The sequence below is a fragment of the Anolis sagrei genome, chromosome 2 (assembly GCF_037176765.1).
Source record: "Anolis sagrei isolate rAnoSag1 chromosome 2, rAnoSag1.mat, whole genome shotgun sequence".
Classification (NCBI taxonomy): Eukaryota; Metazoa; Chordata; class Lepidosauria; order Squamata; family Dactyloidae; genus Anolis; species Anolis sagrei.
In genome coordinates this window covers 13,965,982-13,985,561 of record NC_090022.1, presented here as the reverse complement: position 1 = coordinate 13,985,561, position 19,580 = coordinate 13,965,982, and the positions used below count along the sequence as shown (strand labels likewise).

At 45.1% G+C, this 19,580-nt stretch overlaps 1 protein-coding gene and 1 pseudogene across 1 annotated transcript in view; both read left to right on the top strand.

Moving 5' to 3' along the window:
- The first annotated feature begins 1,094 nt into the window (after window positions 1–1,094).
- On the top strand, window positions 1,095–8,258 carry LOC132767650 (zinc finger protein with KRAB and SCAN domains 7-like; annotated as a pseudogene).
- Window positions 8,259–14,004: 5,746 nt separating this feature from the next.
- Window positions 14,005–19,580, top strand: part of LOC132765898 (zinc finger protein 616-like) — a 40,044-nt gene continuing 34,468 nt past the window's right edge. Inside the window, exon 1 of the mRNA XM_060760181.2 lies at window positions 14,005–14,087. The gene's annotated coding sequence lies outside the window, so the exon portion shown is untranslated. The remainder of the gene's footprint in view (window positions 14,088–19,580) is intronic.

Sequence of the window (19,580 nt, the reverse complement as noted above, 5' to 3'; positions counted from 1 at the left end):
GAGAGGGCTTGGATTGTGCCTTCCTGCTTGGCAGAATGGGACTGGAGAGGATAGCCGCTGGGTTCTCATGGATTCTGTGAGAGATGGAGTTATTCCACTCTTACCGCCCTTTGAAAAGGCAAAGGAATAGATTTTTTCAAAAGAAATTCCAACAAACTGATTTTTTATTCTATTTCCGCCTCTATATTTCATCGGGAGTATGGCACAGCTAGCTGGGAGTCAGCTGCATTTAAGATCACTACTGACTGAAAGGTCATGAGTTCGAAGCCTGTTCGGGTCGGAGTGAGCTTCCGACCAATTTGTGTAGCTTACTGTCAACCTTTGCAGCCCAAAAGACAGTTGCATCTGTCAAGTAGGAAATTTAGGTACCGCTTTGTGGGGATGCTAGTTTAACTAATTTACGACACCTTAAAAATCTCCAGCAAGGATTTAAAGAATAAGGAAGTACTTCATCAGTGTCACAAATTGACAGTGAAGCAACAGCTGTCCTGGTGGCCAGAATACCCCCATGACCGTGACTGTGTTTATTGGAATGTTTTTTTTTCTTCTATGTAATTTTGATGATGTTTTTTGTTCTTTATGTTTTTGGTTTTATTCTGCTGTAATATGTAGTCTGAGTTTGGCCCCATGTAAGCCGCTCCAAGTCCCCACTAGGGAGATGTGGCTGGGTATAAATAAAGATTACTATTGTTATTATTATTATTATTATTATTATTATTATTATTATTATGAAAGCTGGAAAGTTAAATGGCCTCTGTGTGTCTGCCTATATACGTTGTGTGTCTATGGCATTTAATGTTTGCCATGGATTCTGCCCTGAGTCCCCTGTGAGGTGAGAAGAGCAGAATATAAATACTGTAAATAAATAAATAAATAAATAAATAAATAAATCATTTTTAAGAAACTCCCTGTTCCGCTCAGGAATACATCTCTTCGCTGCCAGAATTGCCTGTATTGAGTCTTTTCATTGGATATGGAAAGAACGCCAGGCCTTTGCTCCTGCACATTCAGAGCAAAGTCGGGCGACTCTGTTGTTCAAGGTATTTTCCTGGAAGTAACGCTAGTGACTTTTTTTCTAGAGCTGAAGTCTGGCTTGAAGAGAGGAAGGGGATGGAGGAGCCAAATCCTGCAAGTCTGCAGCTGGAACAAGGAACGCCCATAACTGAGGGGCCAACATACAAAGAAGGCAACGGGCTTCTAGTTCAAAGGATGCAGCAGCGCTGGGAAGCCCAATGGCAGGAGTTCCTGAAAACCCTTCAGTTACCTTCCTCAGCATGGAGAAGCCTTCCACCGGCAGAGGAAATGCCTTGGGAAGATGCCAAGGCCTTCCTGGCCTCCTTCGAGGAAGTGGCCAAAGCCTGTCGGTGGCCAAGGGAAGAGTGGGCGGCCCGGCTGTTGCCCGCATTGAGTGGAGAAGCAGAGCAGGCTAATCGGAGCCTGGAAGCCAGGGACACAGAGGACTATGAGAAAGTGAAGGCGGCCATCTTGAGAGTGGAGGCCCTGAGAACAGAGCTGCATCGCCAGCATTTTCGGCAGTTCTGCTGCCAAGAGGTGGAGGATCCGCGAAGGGTTTACAGCCAAGTCCAGGAGCTTTGCAGTCGGTGGCTGAAGCCGGAGAGACGCAGCAAGGAGCAGATCCTGGAGCTGCTGGTCCTGGAGCAATTCCTGGCCAGTCTTCCCCAAGATCTGCAAGGATGGGTCCGAGGCGCAGGGCCAGAGACCTGTTCCCAGGCTGTGGCCCTGGCAGAGGACTTCCTCCTCAAGAGACAGCAAGAGGCCAGTTCAGCCAAGTGGCAGGTGAGGCTCCAAGGGCTATTGACGCAGAGGCTGGGTGGCCATCTGTTGGGAGAGATTTGATTGTGTATTCTTGCATGGCAGAATGGGGTTTGGATTAGACAAGGCTTCTTAAAATTGTGCATGAGCAATCCCTTTCCACCTGACAAATATCTACATCACCTATGTGTATAGGTATATGTTATCTCAGATATATAAAATATTTACCAGTAACAAATGGCATTCAGAAAAATAACAAATGGCATTCAGTAAATATGTAAATGAATTTTTGGGTAAGGTATTTGGAGAAATAGAAGCTATAATGGATATGAAGATAGGAAAAAGTGCAAGCATTGCATTGTTGTCACTATATAACATTAAGAAATGGGAAAAAAAACAGAGAAAGATGCAATAGATAACATGTTAACTGCATCAAAATTACTGATAGCGAGGAACTGGAAAGGTAAAACAAATATACTCAATTGAAGAATGATATAAAGAACTATGGAAACTAGCAATAAACAATATATTGACATGTAGGTTAAGAGTCAGGAAAGGGGAATGAAGGAAAACAACTGATGAAGTTTGGGGAAAATTTATTGAGAACGGCTTAAAGAAGAAGAAATTGTATTTTGGAAAGAGAATGTAAATTGAGGTGGCTCGGAAGGTGGGGGGGGGGGCACAGAGGTGAACAAAAAAAAAGTATGCAAGATATATATACACATATAATTGATGTAATGAATTGAGTATCGAATATAAGAGTATTGAAGGTATTGATGTATTGGTGTATTTTAAAAAAACCAATAAAGATATATTTTTAAAAAAAAGAAAACTTTTATTGTCAAATTTTCTGTGATCTCGACATTGAGCGAAAGGGACCCCATTTGGGATCGGGACCCACAGTTTAAAAAGTAGTGGAACAGATGACCTTTGTGATCTCTTCCAGCTCTACAGTATTTTTCTACCTATGTCTAACAAACTTAATCTAAACCAAAAACACTAGCCTGAGAGAATTCCTTTTCCTTCTCTCCATTTCCAAAATCTCCCTCCCTGTTTCTCAGGGACCGTCGCAGGATGTGTTTGTCGGTTCCCTGGAGACGGAAGGGAAGTCGCCAGATGATGTTCAGGGGCAGATCTATGAGGAAGCCAAGCCGGTGAAGGATGGCGAGATCCCTTTGCTAGGTAAGGCTCCATGGGTCCGTGCGAATGAATGTGCCACACATACACTACCCCTACCTTGTAGATTCTGACATTCTTTTAACTGATATGGTTCAGTACTTTGCGATCATGAGAGCTGTAACTCAGGGAGGCATCAGCTTTGTTTGGCAGAGAAGGCTAAAGACCTCGAAAAACCACAAACATGGCCCATGGGGTGAAAAGGTGTTTGAGCAATTTCTTTTTGTAAACAGTATTTTTTGAATAAATGGGGAGGAGGGAAGGTTGCACTTGCCCAGCATCTGCCTTTGACTCTATCCAACCCGTCTGCCTTCTAAAAAACAAAATTCCCATTTATTCTTTGCAGGTGGTGGAATCAAATACCCAGATCTTTCCATTTCTGTGTTTCATCCTGAAGGACAAGTTAAGACCGAAGCTGGGCTGGGTGAGGTATGTCATCTCATTAAGTTCTGCCCAAAAGTGTTAGTCTGCAATAACAATAATCATGGCTAATAATAACAATAAGGGATCATCTAGGAGTCATATAGACCACAAGCTGAATGTGCTGTCGCACGCTGGGCCTGTGCGTAAGCCTGTAGACAGGACATAAATTCTGTGTGCCCAACGGGATGCTGGGGCTGCCTCAGATTAAAGGCCTTTGGATTTCCTTAAAACAGAGTCTTTAGATTGCTTAAAGGTTCAACAAAGTTCTTTATTATTGAAAACAAACAGGTACTTTAAGGCTTTCTTAACAGTCTATTAGCTCTCTCTCAATCTTGTCCACAGGGAACAGGCACTATCTTCATAACTGTATACTAACTAATGGGGAAATCCTTAACTTCTAATCTGAGCAGTCTGTCTTTGCCTCTGTTGGCGTGGAGCCCCTGCACCCAGTACCAACTGCTTCTGGCTTCCGCAAGTGACCCTTACCAAGCAGAGCTTTGTAGACTTCCAGAGGAAAAAGGAATCCAGGTTTCAGTGACGGCTGGCTGAAGTCCCTCAGCAAAGGAGCTGTAAGGCTGTTTAATCCTCGGCCAAGCTACGTGACCTTTCTCCCCAGCCAAGCTGTGGGGCTGTTTCTCCCTAGCCAAGTCGTGGGGCTGTATCTCCCCAGCCAAGTCGTGGGGCTGTATCTTCCCGGCCAAGCCATAGAAGATGAAGCTTTCTACAGGAGCTCTTGGTATTATGTCCTGCATGAAAGGCTTCTCTGTGTGGACTGAACCCAAAAAGGCTCCTATTCCCCCAAAAACCCAAAAAGGGGTGGGACCAGGGAACCTAACTATAATTGACAGTTGGCTTGCCCTATGATTGCAGCCAAAAGAAGCCACCTATCTGCAGAGTCCTTGAAACTTAAGACTACAACAAACATTCAATGCAAAGCAAACAAAATTGGAGCTCCTGGTACAGCTGTACCTGCACACTGAACATGAGCCAGTGGTCTGATGTGGCAGCTAAAAAGGCCAATGCAATCCTAGGCTGCATCCATAGGAGTCGAGTGTCTTGAGCAGGGGAAGTCCTAGTAGCACTCACTACTGTTTTAGCCAGACCTCACAAAAGTACATCCTCGGTATCTGTTAGTATTTGATTCTTTAACCCCACATGGATGCCATAGATAGCTTAAGGGTTTACAATTTAATTGAATTGTTATGCTTGATCTTGAATGTTACTTTTAAGAACCCAAACACTGACTGGATACAGTTGACTCTCATTGCTCTAGGTCAGGGGTCCTCAAACTAAGGCCTTCCAAGGTCGTTTACCCGGCCCTCGCTCAGAGTCAACTTAAGTCTGAAACAACTTGAAAACGCACAACAACAATCCTATCTCATCAGCCAAAAGCGGCCCACTCTTCCCACTGAAATACTAATACGTTTATATTTGTTAGAATTGTTCTTCATTTTAATTTTTGTTTTATTTTAAAGTGTTTTTTGCACTACAAATAAGGTATGCGCTGTGTGCATAGGAATTCATTCATTTTTTTTTCAAATTATAATCCGGCCCTCCAACAGTTTGAGGAGCTGTGACCTGGCCCTCTGTTTACAAAGTTTGAGGACCCCTGCTCTAGATAGAGCATGCAAGAGGAGCATTAGCCCACCTGATGATGCATCTACACGGTAGAATTAGGGCAGCGGATCAGGATCTCTGTCAATGTTGTTGCACATGCAGGAGGGCCTGACTGGTGTCTTGATGGGCATGTCTTGCATTTCCAGGGTCTGCTGGATTGCAGAGTCGTTTTGCACAGGCTTGAGCGGACGCTGTCCCAGGCAGACCAACAAACCACCTTCTGGCAAGTTCTGCAGGAGGAGGAGGAGGGCGGAAGTGCCCAGGCATTTGGTAAGGGCAGCTCATATCCATAACCTGCCATTTTTAGAAATTGAGAGGAGAGGGAGAAAGAAGACAGAAAAACAAAGAGCACTAATATATATACTGCCGGCCCTCCACATTTGCAGACTGTATTGTGTGTGAATTTAATTCAGATGTTCTCCTTAGGAATCGCTAGACCTTCCAGTTCGATTCTGTGACCAATCTCCTGCAGACGTTGACCATAGCGTCATGCTGCAGGACCCAAGGATTCCGAAAAAGGGTTCTCTGAAATAAAAAAAACACTAAGCAAGGTTTAGCTAGCCATGTGCCAAAGTTTGGATTTGGGGAATATTTTTGGATTTTGGGATTCTGGATAAAGTTTACTCAGTACTTGTGTAAGTTACACGTGCTATAAGTTACATACTTGTCCCAGTGGCAGAAAGGGAAGCCAGGGTTGGGAAAAGGTGCATGAGACAGTTCAGGAAAAAGGCCTCCTGAGCATGGACGGAATTCCTCCCTCTTCGTCTGCAGGTGAGGGGGAGGCAACTTCTTTCAACGTGGAGGCGTCTCAGCATGAGTTGGAGGAGGAGCTGGAGGAGGGGCCTGGGACAGTGCCACTCGTAAACCAAGGAAACGGACCATTAACGGCAAAGACATGTGAAGAAAGACGTGAGTCCAAAGGGGGAGAGAAAGGGGCTTCTGTGGGCTCCAAGGAATTCAGGAAGTCTAGGTATTTCTTGTGGCACGAAAGGGCTCAACAAAAACATAGGGCATTAATTTGAGGAGGCTCATTAATGAGGAATAGAACAAAACTGAGAGAGTTCCAATTAGCCTTTTTTTTCCTGATTTGCCACCTTGGCATCCATGAAAACGATTAATATTTTTAATCCCCTTATCAGCAAATATTTTTAAAGAGCAGAACACAGTTTGAAGAGAATACACCACTACTCTCAGAGGGGACTGTCAACGTCACTATATTCTGTTATGACAGATGGCTTAGTCATTGCAGGCCTTAATTTTCAGAATACTGTCTCCAAAATTATTAGCTCTCATTCATTCATTCCTTTCATTCAGACCCACACATATTAAATGCACATTTATCAAATCTGCACTTTATATTTTTATGACAGTGGCCAGAACAGAAACAAATGTCCTCTTTCTCTCTCTTCAGGTGATGAAATGGGGTGTTGGAACAAGATGGAGATACCTCAGCAGGTGGAGTCATCACCAGCAGAAGCATCTGAGGGGAGTTTGCCTATGGTATCCAACATTCCTAAGAGGAGATACCAGCTCAGAGATCTGGAGTCGAAGAAGTTAGTGGAGACGGAGAGGAAACACACCAAAAGTGTTATAGGTGGTGATAAAAAGGCCTCCACAGACATGGGGAAGCCCTTGTTCTCAAAGTGTGGGAGAAAATGCCACAATGTGTCAGATGGGTTTGCTGCTCTGAACCTAAGAAAGAAAGATGCTGAATGTCCTGAAGATGGAGAAAGAAGCAAGAACCACAGGCAGTCTTTACAGAGATCCCAAAATGTCCCTACAGGAAGGAAACTGCAGAAATGTGCTACTAGTGATAATGACTTCGAATCTAGAGGGCACCTATCAAGCCACCAGCAAAGTCATACTGGACAAAAGCCACACCAGTGTTCTCAGGATGAGAAAAGAATTCATACTGGAGAGAAACCCTATAAATGCTCTCAGTGTGGCAAGTGTTTCACTCTGAGACATAACTTGAAAGTCCATCAAAGAATTCATACGGGAGAGAAACCCTATAAATGCTCTCAGTGTGGCAAGAGTTTTGCTGAGAGAAACACCTTGAAGAGGCATCAAAGACTTCATACTGGAGAGAAACCCTATAAATGCCCTCAGTGTGGCAAGTGTTTCACTCTGAGACATATATTGAAAGTCCATCAAAGAATTCATACGGGAGAGAAACCCTATAATTGCTCTCAGTGTGGCAAGAGTTTTGCTCAGAGAAACACCTTGAAGAGGCACCAAATACTTCATACTGGAGAGAAACCCTATAAATGCTCTCAGTGTGGCAAGTGTTTCACTCTGAGACATATATTGAAAGTCCATCAAAGAATTCATACGGGAGAGAAACCCTATAATTGCTCTCAGTGTGGCAAGAGTTTTGCTGAGAGAAACACCTTGAAGAGGCACCAAATACTTCATACTGGAGAGAAATCCTATAAATGCTCTCAGTGTGGCAAGTGTTTCACTCTGAGACATATATTGAAAGTCCATCAAAGAATTCATATTGGGGTGAAACCATATACATGCTCTCAGTGTGGCAAATGTTTCACTCAGAGAACCAACCTAAAGGCGCATCAAAGACTTCATACGGGAGAGAAACCCTATAAGTGCTCTCAGTGTGGCAGAAGTTTTACTCAGAGAAAGACATTGAAGAAGCATCAAACAATTCATACTGGAGAGAAACCTTATTAATGTTCTCATTGTGGGAAATGTTTCCGGCAGAGCTCACATTTGATTGTCCACCAGAGAATCCATACTGGAAAGAACCCGTATTGTGCCTTGAATGTGGAAGAGGCTTCCCTTGGCAATATTTGTTGAATACGCACGAGAGAACTCATAGGACCTCCATTAATGTGTCTTGTCTTTTGTGAATGAAAAGAACTGTGGGCCAAAAGCTGTGCTGAACAACAGTGGTATTTATTTACTCTGTAGTCTGTTGTCCTCTGTAGGGTGGGAGGAAATTGGGGGCCCTACTTCCTCAAATTGCTCCCCCAGCAAAATAATAATTGTATCAGTCAGGATACACAGTTTTAAAATATAGATAAGTGGGTGTTACACAAGCGTTTTTTGTTTGTTTGTTTGTTTGTTTTTTGCTTTTTAGCATTCAGTTCTTCAAAATAATAATGAATGTACAGTTGTCCATCCACATTTGCTGGTTAGGGGCACAGGACCCCCATGAAAGTGAAAAACAGGAGGCAAAACTTTAAAAGATGAAACAAGATAAAATTAACTTGATTATGGAGGAAATTAAGAGGAGAGAAGAAGAACAAATGTTATATATAGACAATAATAAAAGTTTGACAAAGTAATTCTTATGATACTGAGTCGTCTTCATTTTATGTAATTGCAGTCCAACGAGGAATGTTCTTGAGATCATTTTGACCCTACAGGCGGGGTGAGATCTTGCGAGAAGCCCCAGATCAAGGGAGATTCTCAGTGGTCTTGTATCTCATACAATCATAGAGTTGGAAGAGACCTCATGTGCCATTAAGTCCAACCCCCTGCCAAGAAGCAGGAATATTGCATTCAAAGCACCCCTGACAGATGGCCATCCAGCCTCTGTTTAAAAGCTTCCAAAGAAGGAGCCTCCACCACACTCCAGGGCAGAGAGTTCCACTCCTGAATTGCTCTCACAGTCAGGAAGTTCTTCCTCATGTTCAGATGGAATCTCCTGATTGTTTCCCCTCTGCTGTATACCATGCAGCTGTGGACAAGTCTTCATAGGGACCACCAAACACAGTGCAAATGATTAATGAGGTGCTGCACCCGTTACTGTACCGGGGAGTGTACTGTTTTGTGGATGATGTAATAATATTCAGCCGTGATAGGCAATCCCATATTCAGTTGGTGAGGGAGGTGCTCCAGACATTGAGGGAAGCAAAGCTGTTTGCAAAGCTGCCAAAGTGCGAATTTAATAAGGAACAAATAGACTTCCTCGGATACAGAATCTCCCAGGGAGGGGTGGCAATGGATCCTTCAAAGGTGGAGGATGTCAGGGAATGGGGACCTCCTAAAACATGTGTTGCAATCCAGAGCAGAGAACGAGGCCTAAGATAACTATCCACCACACTTGGCTGTGAAAAACAATCCTTTTTTATTGAAGAAAAATGGTTACAAAATAAAGGAACAAATGCAAGTCAAAAGCCACAGCAAAATCAGCAAACATGAATTTAAATGGACAAAGCAAAACCAAAAGCCTCTCTGAGAAATACTTGAATCTGTTAGCAATCCACTAACCGTACTTGATATCCTAGAAATCTTTCCATACTATTGCCAGGGAACCGGGAGAACTGCCAAGGTCTTCATCAATTCTGAAACGATGCCTGAACTGAGGGAATCAGCCTGGCGTATTGCAATTAAAACTCAAGAATCAGTTCCGTGAACCGCCCTTCTGTCTTGAGGCCAATGTTTTTAATTCTTGAATTCGGGAGGATCGACGCAAACTGAGTGTTTTATTTCTGTCTTCCCAGATTTGGCTCCTTCTGTTGTCATTACAGTTAACAGGTGCAGAAGGGAGGGAAAGTTCAAGGTCTCCCTCTGCAACATTCTCATTAACACTGGTACTTTCATTTTCCAAATCTACAGAAGTTCCTTCCTCACTAATTTCAGGAACATTGGCATTTTCCAAACCTACAGCAGATTCTTCCTCACTAATTTCAGGAGCATTGGCATCAAAAGGTACATTTCCACTAGCATCAGTAAATATACTTTCATTAGCATCAGGAGGAACAAACAGAGAATCAGGTTCAAGTTCAAACTCAGGCTGAACCCCAACAACACGCAAGCAGTTACAGTCATTCTTAGGGTTTGCGAACTTTTATCGAGTGTTCATAAAGGACTTTGCTCAGGTGGCGCTGCCCCTCACTGAATTGCTGAAGACAAAGGGGAGGGGGGAGACGGTAAAGGTGCGGTCCCCGGGGGCACAATTGAATTGGTCAGCAGAATGCCAGAGGGCTTTCGAGGAACTGAAACGCAGGTTCACAGAAGAACCTGTCCTAATCCACCCTGATCTGACTAAGCAGTTTGTAATCCATTGTGACGCATCGGATTGGGCCTATGGGGTAGCGTTGATGCAAAGGGATCCGGAGGGGAGGTTGAAGCCATGTGGGTTCATATCAAAAAAGTTCAGCGAAGCTGAGCGAAACTGGCCGGTGTGGGAGAAGGAAGCCCTATCAATCCTAAGAGCTCTGGAGACATGGAGGCATTTGTTAGAGGGAAACGGCATACCCTTTGAGGTATGGACCGACCATAAAAACCTACAATATATCACTTCGCCCAGGAAATTGTCAGCGAAACAAATAAGATGGGGGGAGTTCTTCAGCAGATTCGATTTCCAGCTGAAGTTCCACAAGGGGAGACAAAATGTGGTGGCAGACACGTTGTCACGTATGCCGGAAGATGAAGGGAGGAGGCAAGACCAAAAGGGGAGTATTTTCTCGGAGTGGCAGTGGGGCATGGCGGTGCAGACCAGGGCACAAGCGGAACGCAGTCAAAGACTTGTGGGGATAGAGAGCAAGGACGGGGGATGGGAGGAGGAGATAAGACAGGCATGCAAGGAGGATGAGTGGCTGGAGAGGAACAAGGAAAAGGTGGAATGGAAGGGTGGATTGGGGTTTGTAAACAAGAAGGTATACATCCCAGTCAGCCTGCGGGAAAAAATGATGATCAGATGCCATGACAATAAGGGGGCGGGACACTTGGGAGTTACGAAAACTCTGAAATTACTGGCACGCCAATGTTGGTGGCCCGGGATGAGGGGTGACACAAAATCATATGTATCCCGATGTAACACATGTGCAAAGAACAAAGTACCCACACAAAAGCCAACAGGGTTGTTGCAGAGGGTAGCAGAGCCGTCAAAGCCATGGAGTGTGATTGCTATGGATTTTGTAGGCGAACTCCCGAATAGCCGGGGTCAGCGCTACATATGGACAGTGATGGACTTATTCTCAAAACAGGCACATTTCGTGGCGCTGCCTAAATTGCCATCTGCAGAAAAGTTGGCTGAGCTGTTTATCAAACACATATATCGGTTGCATGGGTGTCCCGATCAGGTGATTAGCGACCGAGGGGTGCAGTTTACGGCACGTTTCTGGGAAAAGTTCATGCAACTGATGGGGGTGGAAAGGACCCTGAGTTCGGCGTTCCATCCCATGACCAATGGGGGGGGGGGGTCGAGCGCACTCAGCAGACGTTGGGATTATTCCTAAGGACATACACAAATCATTGCCAGAACGACTGGGCAGATCTCATCCCATATGCAGAAGTCGCATATAATGGAGCCTGTCATGCGTCCACAGGGAAATCCCCCTTTGAAATAGTCTACGGTATGGAGGTAGCCCCTTTGCCTAAACTGCCGAGTTGGGAGGAGGAGGAACCGTGGGGAAAGGAGGGGTGGTCAGACAAGGTGAGGGCGAGTTGGGAGGAGGTAGTGAAATCACTCAGAGAAGCCCAACGGAGATATAAGTTATCTGCAGATAGAAAAAGAAGGGAAGGAGACAGATTGGAGGAAGGGGATTTGATATGGTTGAGCACCAAAAATCTCAAGCTGAATACCCCGTCCAGGAAGTTATCTCCCAAATACATCGGACCGTTTAGAATCTCCAGTAAAATCAATGATGTCACATATACATTGCAACTACCGAAGGTTTTGGGGAAGATACACCCAACGTTTCACTGTAGCTTGTTGAAAAAGTATCAAGGTTCGCTGGATGAAGAAGGAATATAGTAGTGACATGTATTTCCATTCCAGGAAGAGGAGGAGGAGGACGTCATGTCAGGAACCGGGTTCCAGGCCTTGAGTCTTGGCGCAAAAAACCAGGATCCTGACATGTGATGCTGATAAGAATGTGCAGCTGGTGACCTTGGGGGGAAGCAGTTGGTATTTGGCGGGGAATATTGCGCGGGTCTCTCGGTTGGCGAGAAAGAGGAATTCAATTGTGAGGGAGGGTATATAAGGGTTGAACCGCGGCTGCCGGCCAATCCTGGCTTTCTTCGTGTATGAATGTCCAGCAGTAAAAGTTCCTGATTGATTACGGATTGGCATCCTGTGTCGTTATTGGGAGCGGCTGCTGTGAGCTTACACGTGAGTTGTTGCTTTAAAAGGTCTTTCTAGGTTGTTTGCCACAATTTTTAATGTTGGCTTTGAGCCCATCTTTAAATCTCTCTTCCTGTCCACAAACATTCTGTTTTCCATTCTTGAGTTGGGAGTAGAGCAACTGCTTTGGGAGACGGTGGTCGGACATCTGGACAACATGGCTAGTCCAGCGGAGTTGATGGCGGAGGATCATCGCTTCAATGCTAGTCGTCTTTGCTCCTTCCAGCACGCTGACATTTGTCCGTCTGTCTTCCCAATTTTTGTTGTTTATTCATTCATTCATTCATTATTAATTACGTGACCTCATGGACCAGCCCACGCCAGAACTCCCTGTTGGCCGTGGCCACCCTCAGCTCCTTCAGAGTCAAGCCAGTTACTTCAAGGATACCATCCACCCACCTTGCCCTTGATTGGCCCCTCTTCCTTTTTCCTTCCATTTTACCCAGCATCATTCTCTTCTCCAAGCTTTCCTGTCTTCTGATGATGTGGCCAAAGTACTTCATCTTGGCCTCTAGTATCCTTCCCTCCAATGAGCAGTCGGGCTTTATTTCCTGGAGGATGGACTGGTTGGATCTTCTCGCAGTCCAAGGCACTCTCAGCACTTTCCTCCAGCACCACAGCTCAAAAGCATCTCTCTTCCTTCGCTCAGCCTTCCCTAAGGTCCAGCTCTCACATCCGTAGGTTACTACAGGGAATACCATGGCTTTGACTCGGCGGATATTTGTTGCCAGTGTGATGTCTCTACTCTTCACTATTTTATCAAGACTGGACATTGCTCTCCTCCCAAGAAGGAAGCGTCTTCTGATTTCCTGGCCACATCTGCAGTAATCTTTGCACCTAGAAATACAAAGTCTGTCACGGCCTCCACATTTTCTCCCTCTATTTTCCAGTTGTCAATCATTCTTGTTGCCATAATCTTGGTTTTTTTGATGTTTAGCTGCAACCCAGCTTTTGCGCTTTCTTCTTTCACCTTGATTAGAAGGCTCCTCAGCTCCTCCTCGCTTTCGGCCATCAGAGTGGTGTCATCTGCATATCTGAGGTTGTTAATGTTTCTTCCAGCCATTTTCACCCCAGCTTTGCATTCATCCAGCCCCGCACATCGCATGATGTGTTCTGCATACAAGTTAAAAAGGTTGGGTGAGAGGATGCAGCCTTGCCGTACGCCTTTCCCAATCTTGAACCAGTCTGTCTGTTGTTCCGTGGTCAGTTCTGACTGTTGCTACTTGGTCTTTGTACAGATTCCTCAGGAGAGAGACAAGGTGGCTTGGGATGCCCATCCCACCAAGAACTTGCCACCATTTATTATGATCCACACAGTCAAAGGCTTTAGAATAGTCAATGAAGCAGAAATAGATGTTTTTCTGAAACTCCCTGCCTTTCTCCATTATCCAGCAGATATTGGCAATCTGGTCTCTGGTTCCTCTGCCTTTTCTGAACCCAGCTTGAACATCTGGCAATTCTCGCTCAATGTATTGCTGGAGTCTTCCTTGCAGGATCTTGACCATTACCTTACTGGCATGAGAAATAAGGGCCACTGTACGGAAGTTGGAGCAGTCTTTCGCATTTCCCTTTTTTGGTATGGGGATATAAGTTGATTTTTTTCCAGTCTGATGGCCATTCTTGTGTTTTCCATATTTGCTGGCATATGGCATGCATCACTTTGACAGCATCCTCTTTTAAGATTTTAAACAGTTCAGCTGGGATCCCGTCGTCTCCTGCTGCCTTGTTGTTAGCAATGCTTCTTAAGGCCCATTCAGTTTTAGTGCTGTGCATTCCCAGGAAAATCTCTTTCTCTCTCTCTATCTAGAAGAGGCTGCAATGCTACAGGTGGCCACAGGGGGCAGCGGCGCGCTTGCGTCTGCGCCTGTGCGCTCGGCGGAAGGGAGGAGGCGGCGCCGCCTGGGTAAACTTCCTCCTCTTTCCCGCGGTTTGTTTCTTTCCGGCAGAGTTTCTTCCTCCTGAGCTGCTAAGTTGGGCGGTGGGAGGCTTCCTTCCTTCCTTCCGGGTGAGTCTGAGCCGAGGAGGTGGAGGGGAAGGGCAGCCCGAGGAGGGAAGCAATGGCAGGCAGCCTATCCCCACTTCCTGGCCCCACTTGGGGGGTGGGGAAGGAAGGCTACCACTCCTTCCTTCCTCCTCCTTCCCTATTTCCTTATTTCCTTCCTTCCACCGTGGAAGGAACACAGTTTGGCAGCCCTTTCACCGCCTTGGCTGCATGCTATGGGACCCTGGGGGCTGCAGCTGACCCTCTTTGGCAGGGGAGGCTCAAGGCCTTGGGAAACTACAACTCCCAAGGTCCCCTCGCCTGGGGCCAGGGTGCTGCAGGTGGGGGAACCAAAACAACCTTGGTGGGGGAGAGGGAAATGCCCTTTTCCTGGCTTCTGAAAAGAAAAATGGGTTTGGAACTAAAGAGACAGGTATCCACTAATTGCAGAAATGCTAATAATATAATAATAAGATGCGTGACCACATCTCTGTGTACGAACCCACACAATCTCTTCATTCATCTGGAGAGGCCCTGCTCACGTTCCCACCTGCATCGCAAGCGCGATTGGTGGGGACGAAGGATAGGGCTTTCTCGGTGGTGGCCCCTCGACTCTGGAACTCTCTCCCTAAGGACGTCAGGCAGGCCCCGTCGCTAGCAATCTTTAGGAAAAGCTTGAAAACGTGGTTGTTCCAGTGTGTTGTTGTTCATTCGTTCAGTCGTCTCCGACTCTTCGTGACCTCATGGACCAGCCCACGCCAGAGCTCCCTGTCGGCCGTCACCACCCCCAGCTCCTTCAAGGTCAGTCCAGTCACTTCAAGGATCCCATCCATCCATCTTGCCCTTGGTCGGCCCCTCTTCCTTTTGCCTTCCACTTTCCCCAGCATCATTGTCTTCTCCGGGCTTTGCTGTCTCCTCATGATGTGGCCAAAGTACTTCAACTTTGTCTCTAGTATCCTTCCCTGTTCCAGTGTGCCTTCCCAGAATAAGGAAACTCCTAGCATTATGTCCCAACGCACTTTATCAGAGATCCAGGATATCTGCAGTCCCATCCCCCTCCAAACACCCCAACTGGTCATGCCCAGCACTTTTTAATTTTAATTATTACATTTGGCCCTGCCATTGTTTTTAATTGCGTCATTGTGTGTTGTTAATGTTATTGCCTTATTTTTTGAGTTATTTTGCTGTTTGTTGTTGCTGCTGTTTTTACTATTGTATTTGGGCTCAGCCTCTTGTAAGCCGCACCGAGGCTTTCGGGAGATGGTAGCGGGGTACAAATAAAGGTTTATTATTATTATTATTATTATTATTATTATAAAGATCAAACTGCAAAGACTCTGGCACAAGCCAGTCAAGGTGGTCCCAGTGGTGATTGGCACACTGGGTGCAGTGATTTTTTTATTTTTTTATTTATTGTGTCGGGAGCAACCAGACAGTTGTACTACATTTTTAACAAAACAAACAGACAAAACACAAAGTTTGCAAGCTTGGTAGTTGATTAAATGCCCTTTGACCAGTAGCTGGCCACTTGGAGTGCCTCTGGTGTTGCCGCAAGGAGTCCTCCATTGTGCATGTGGCAGGGCTCAGGGTGCATTGCAGCAGGTGGTCAGTGGTTTGCTTTTCTCCACACTCGCATGTCGTGGATTCCAATTTGTAGCCCCATTTCTTGAGGTTGGCTCTGCATCTCGTGGTGCCAGAGCGCAGTCTGTTCAGCACCTTCCAAGTCTCCCAGTCCTCTGTGTGCCCAGGGGGGAGTCTCTCATTTGGTATCAGCCATTGGTTGAGGTTCTGGGTTTGAGCCTGCCACTTTTGGACTCTCGCTTGCTGAGGTGTTCCAGCGAGTGTCTCTGTATATCTTAGAAAACTATTTCTTGATTTCAGTTGTTGACGTGCTGGCTGATACCCAAACAGGATAAGCTGGAGATGTCTCTGCCTTGGTCCTTTCACTATTGGCTGCTACTTCCCGGTGGATGTCAGGTGGTGCAATACCGGCTAAACAGTGGAATTTCTCCAGTGGTGTAGGGTGCAGATAATAATAATAAACTTTATTTATACCCTGCCACCATCTCCCCCAACGGGGACTCAGGGCGGCTTACATGGGGCCAAGCCCGAATAACAAGTTACGAAACAAAAATTCAAATTGCAGTAAAATAAACAACATAACAATAAAGTATAAAACGTCAAAGCATATAAACAATATACACAAAAAATAGAAACCAAACATAATGACACAAAGCGGGCCGCATGTACATAAAATGATTTTTTTAAAAACTGATTTAAAAATTCAGGGTGAGATAAAGGGACAGAACTGTTTGTAGGGGAGAACTCAGAGAGAGACAAAAATAAACAAACCTTCGTGGGGGGGGGGGGGGAGAAAACCTTGGCCTGCACTTAAACACAATCGGCGCTGACAAAATTACCATCTGCTAGCTGCAGAAGGCCCCCTTACTGGGATCTGCACGCATTATTCGCTGAGGATGCTTGCCATAGATGCAGGTGAAATGTCAGGCGAGAATGCTTCTAGAACATGGCCATATAGCCCAAAAAACCTACAACAACCCAATGCATATTATTAACACACACATACAGTATATCAACTGGAGACATCAAATTTGTAAGTATATATTATATACACACACACACATATATATATATACACATACTTATTCGTTTATCAAACAAGCTCAATATTTGAGCCAAGTGGTCTACTGACAGTATTTTTTAAAAGTGGATCCTGAAGGGAACATACATAGTGGCTGAAGGTAGTACTACATCGTTACATGAATCATATACCATTCATAACAGAGATTATATATATATATATATATATATATATATACACACATACACACACACACACGATTAATAATGCTCACAAGTCCTTGTTAGCCAGTATACTCTGGAAAGGCATTTTATTCTTTTCCTGGCTTCCTCATGAACAGTGGTTTTCAACCTGTTGGTCCCCAGATGTTTTGGCCTTCAACTCCCAAAAATCCTAAGAGCTGGTAAACTGGTTAGGATTTTTTGGAGTTATAGGCCAAAACACCTGAGGCCCTCAGGTTGAGAACCACTGCTCTTGAATATTGTGCATGCCTTTGCAGGATGCTATAGCATAGATTTGTATCATCTTTCCAATGATTTGGGCTTTGTTGTTGTTCATTCGTTCAGTCGTCTCCGACTCTTCGTGACCTCATGGACCAGCCTACGCCAGAGCTCCCTGTCGGCCGTTACCACCCCCAGCTCCCTCAAGGTCAGTCCAGTCACTTCAAGGATGCCATCCATCCATCTTGCCCTTGGTCGGCCCCTCTTCCTTTTGCCTTCCACTTTCCCCAGCATAATTGTCTTCTCTAGGCTTTCCTGTCTCCTCATGATGTGGCCAAAGTACTTCAACTTTGTCTCTAGTATCTTTCCCTCCAGTGAGCAGTCGGGCTTTATTTCCTGGAGGATGGACTGGTTGGATCTTCTCGCAGTCCAAGGCACTCTCAGCACTTTCCTCCAACACCACAGCTCAAAAGCATCGATCTTCCTTCGCTCAGCCTTCCCTAAGGTCCAGCTCTCACATCCGTAGGTGACTACAGGGAACACCATGGCTTTGACTAGGCAAATCTTTGTTGCCAGCGTGATGTCTCTACTCTTTACTATTTTATCAAGACTGGACATTGCTCTCCTCCCAAGAAGTAAGCGTCTTCTGATTTCCTGGCCACAGTCTGCATCTGCAGTAATCTTTGCACCTAGAAATACAAAGTCTGTCACGGCCTCCACGGTTTCTCCCTCTATTTCCCAGTTGTCAATCATTCTTGTTGCCATAATCTTGGTTTTTTTGACATTTAGCTGCAACCCGGCTTTTGCGCTTTCTTCTTTCACCTTGATTAGAAGGCTCCTCAGCTCCTCCTCGCTTTCGGCCATCAGAGTGGTGTCATCTGCATATCTGAGGTTGTTAATGTTTCTTCCAGCAATTTTCACCCCAGCTTTGCATTCATCAAGCCCCGCACATCGCATGATGTGTTCTGCATACAAGTTAAAAAGGTTGGGTGAGAGTATGCAGCCTTGCCGTACGCATTTCCCAATCTTGAACCAGTCTGTTGTTCCGTGGTCAGTTCTGACTGTTGCTACTTGGTCCTTGTACAGATTCCTCAGGAGAGAGGGAAGGGGGCTTGGGATGCCCATCCCACCAAGAACTTGCCACAATTTATTATGATCCACACAGTCAAAGGCTTTAGAGTAGTCAATGAAGCAGAAATAGATGTTTTTCTGAAACTCCCTGCCTTTCTCCATTATCCAGCGGATATTGGCAATCTGGTCTCTCGTTCCTCTGCCTTTTCTAAACCCAGCTTGAACATCTGGCAACTCTCGCTCCATGTATTGCTGGAGTCTTCCTTGCAGGATCTTGAGCATTACCTTACTGGCATGAGAAATAAGGGCCACTGTACGGACGTTTGAGCAGTCTTTCGCATTTCCCTTTTTTGGTATGGGGATATAAGTTGATTTTTTCCAGTCTGATGGCCATTCTTGTGTTTTCCATATTTGCTGGCAAATGGCATGCATCACCTTGACAGCATCATCTTTTAAGATTTTAAACAGTTCAGCTGGGATCCCATCATCTCCTGCTGCCTTGTTGTTAGCAATGCTTCTTAAGGCCCATTCAACCTCACTCCTCAGGATGTCTGGTTCTAATTCATTCACCACACCGTCAAAGCTATCCTCGATATTGTTATCCTTCCTATACAGATCTTCTGTATAGTCTCGCCAAAGGGTTTTAATTTTATGCCCTGTTTCATTACATTTTAGCAATCACAATAATAATATAATAGCAATAACTTTATTTTTATACCTTGCTTCCAACACCTGAAGGGCCTCAGGGCGGCTTATAAAGTCTGAAAAAACAGATTAAAACACAGTGCAACAAAGTAAAATAAAAAAACAAAAGATCAGAAATATGTATTTATTTACTATTATTTGGAACATTTATACCCCGTCCTTTCTTGACCTCCAAGGAGGGACTCAGGACAGCTACCAACAGGAAACAATTTGATGTCGAAACAATAAAACACATCATAAAATACAATCAAATGCCTAAAAAATAAATATCAATATTCATTAAAACAGTTCGCCAGGTTAAAAGTCATCCAATCCATCCAAAATAAACACAACACAGTATGATAAAAGCAATCCCTACATGTTGCTGTGGCCCACATGGGGGTTCTGTGTGGGAGGTTTGGCCCAGTTCAATCGTTGGTGGGGTTCAGAATGCTCTGTGATTGTGGGTGAAATATAAACCCCAGCAAATACAACTCCCAAAGGTCAAGATTCTATTTTCCCCAAACTCCACCAGTGTTCACATTTGGGCATATTGAGCATTCGTGTAGAATTTGGTCCAGATCCATCATTGTTTGAATCCACAGTGATCTCTGGATGTAGGTGAACTGCAACTCCAAAACCAAAGGACACTGCCCACCAAACCCTTCCAGTATTTTCTGTTGGTCATGGGAGAACTGTGTGCCAAGTTTGGTTCCATTC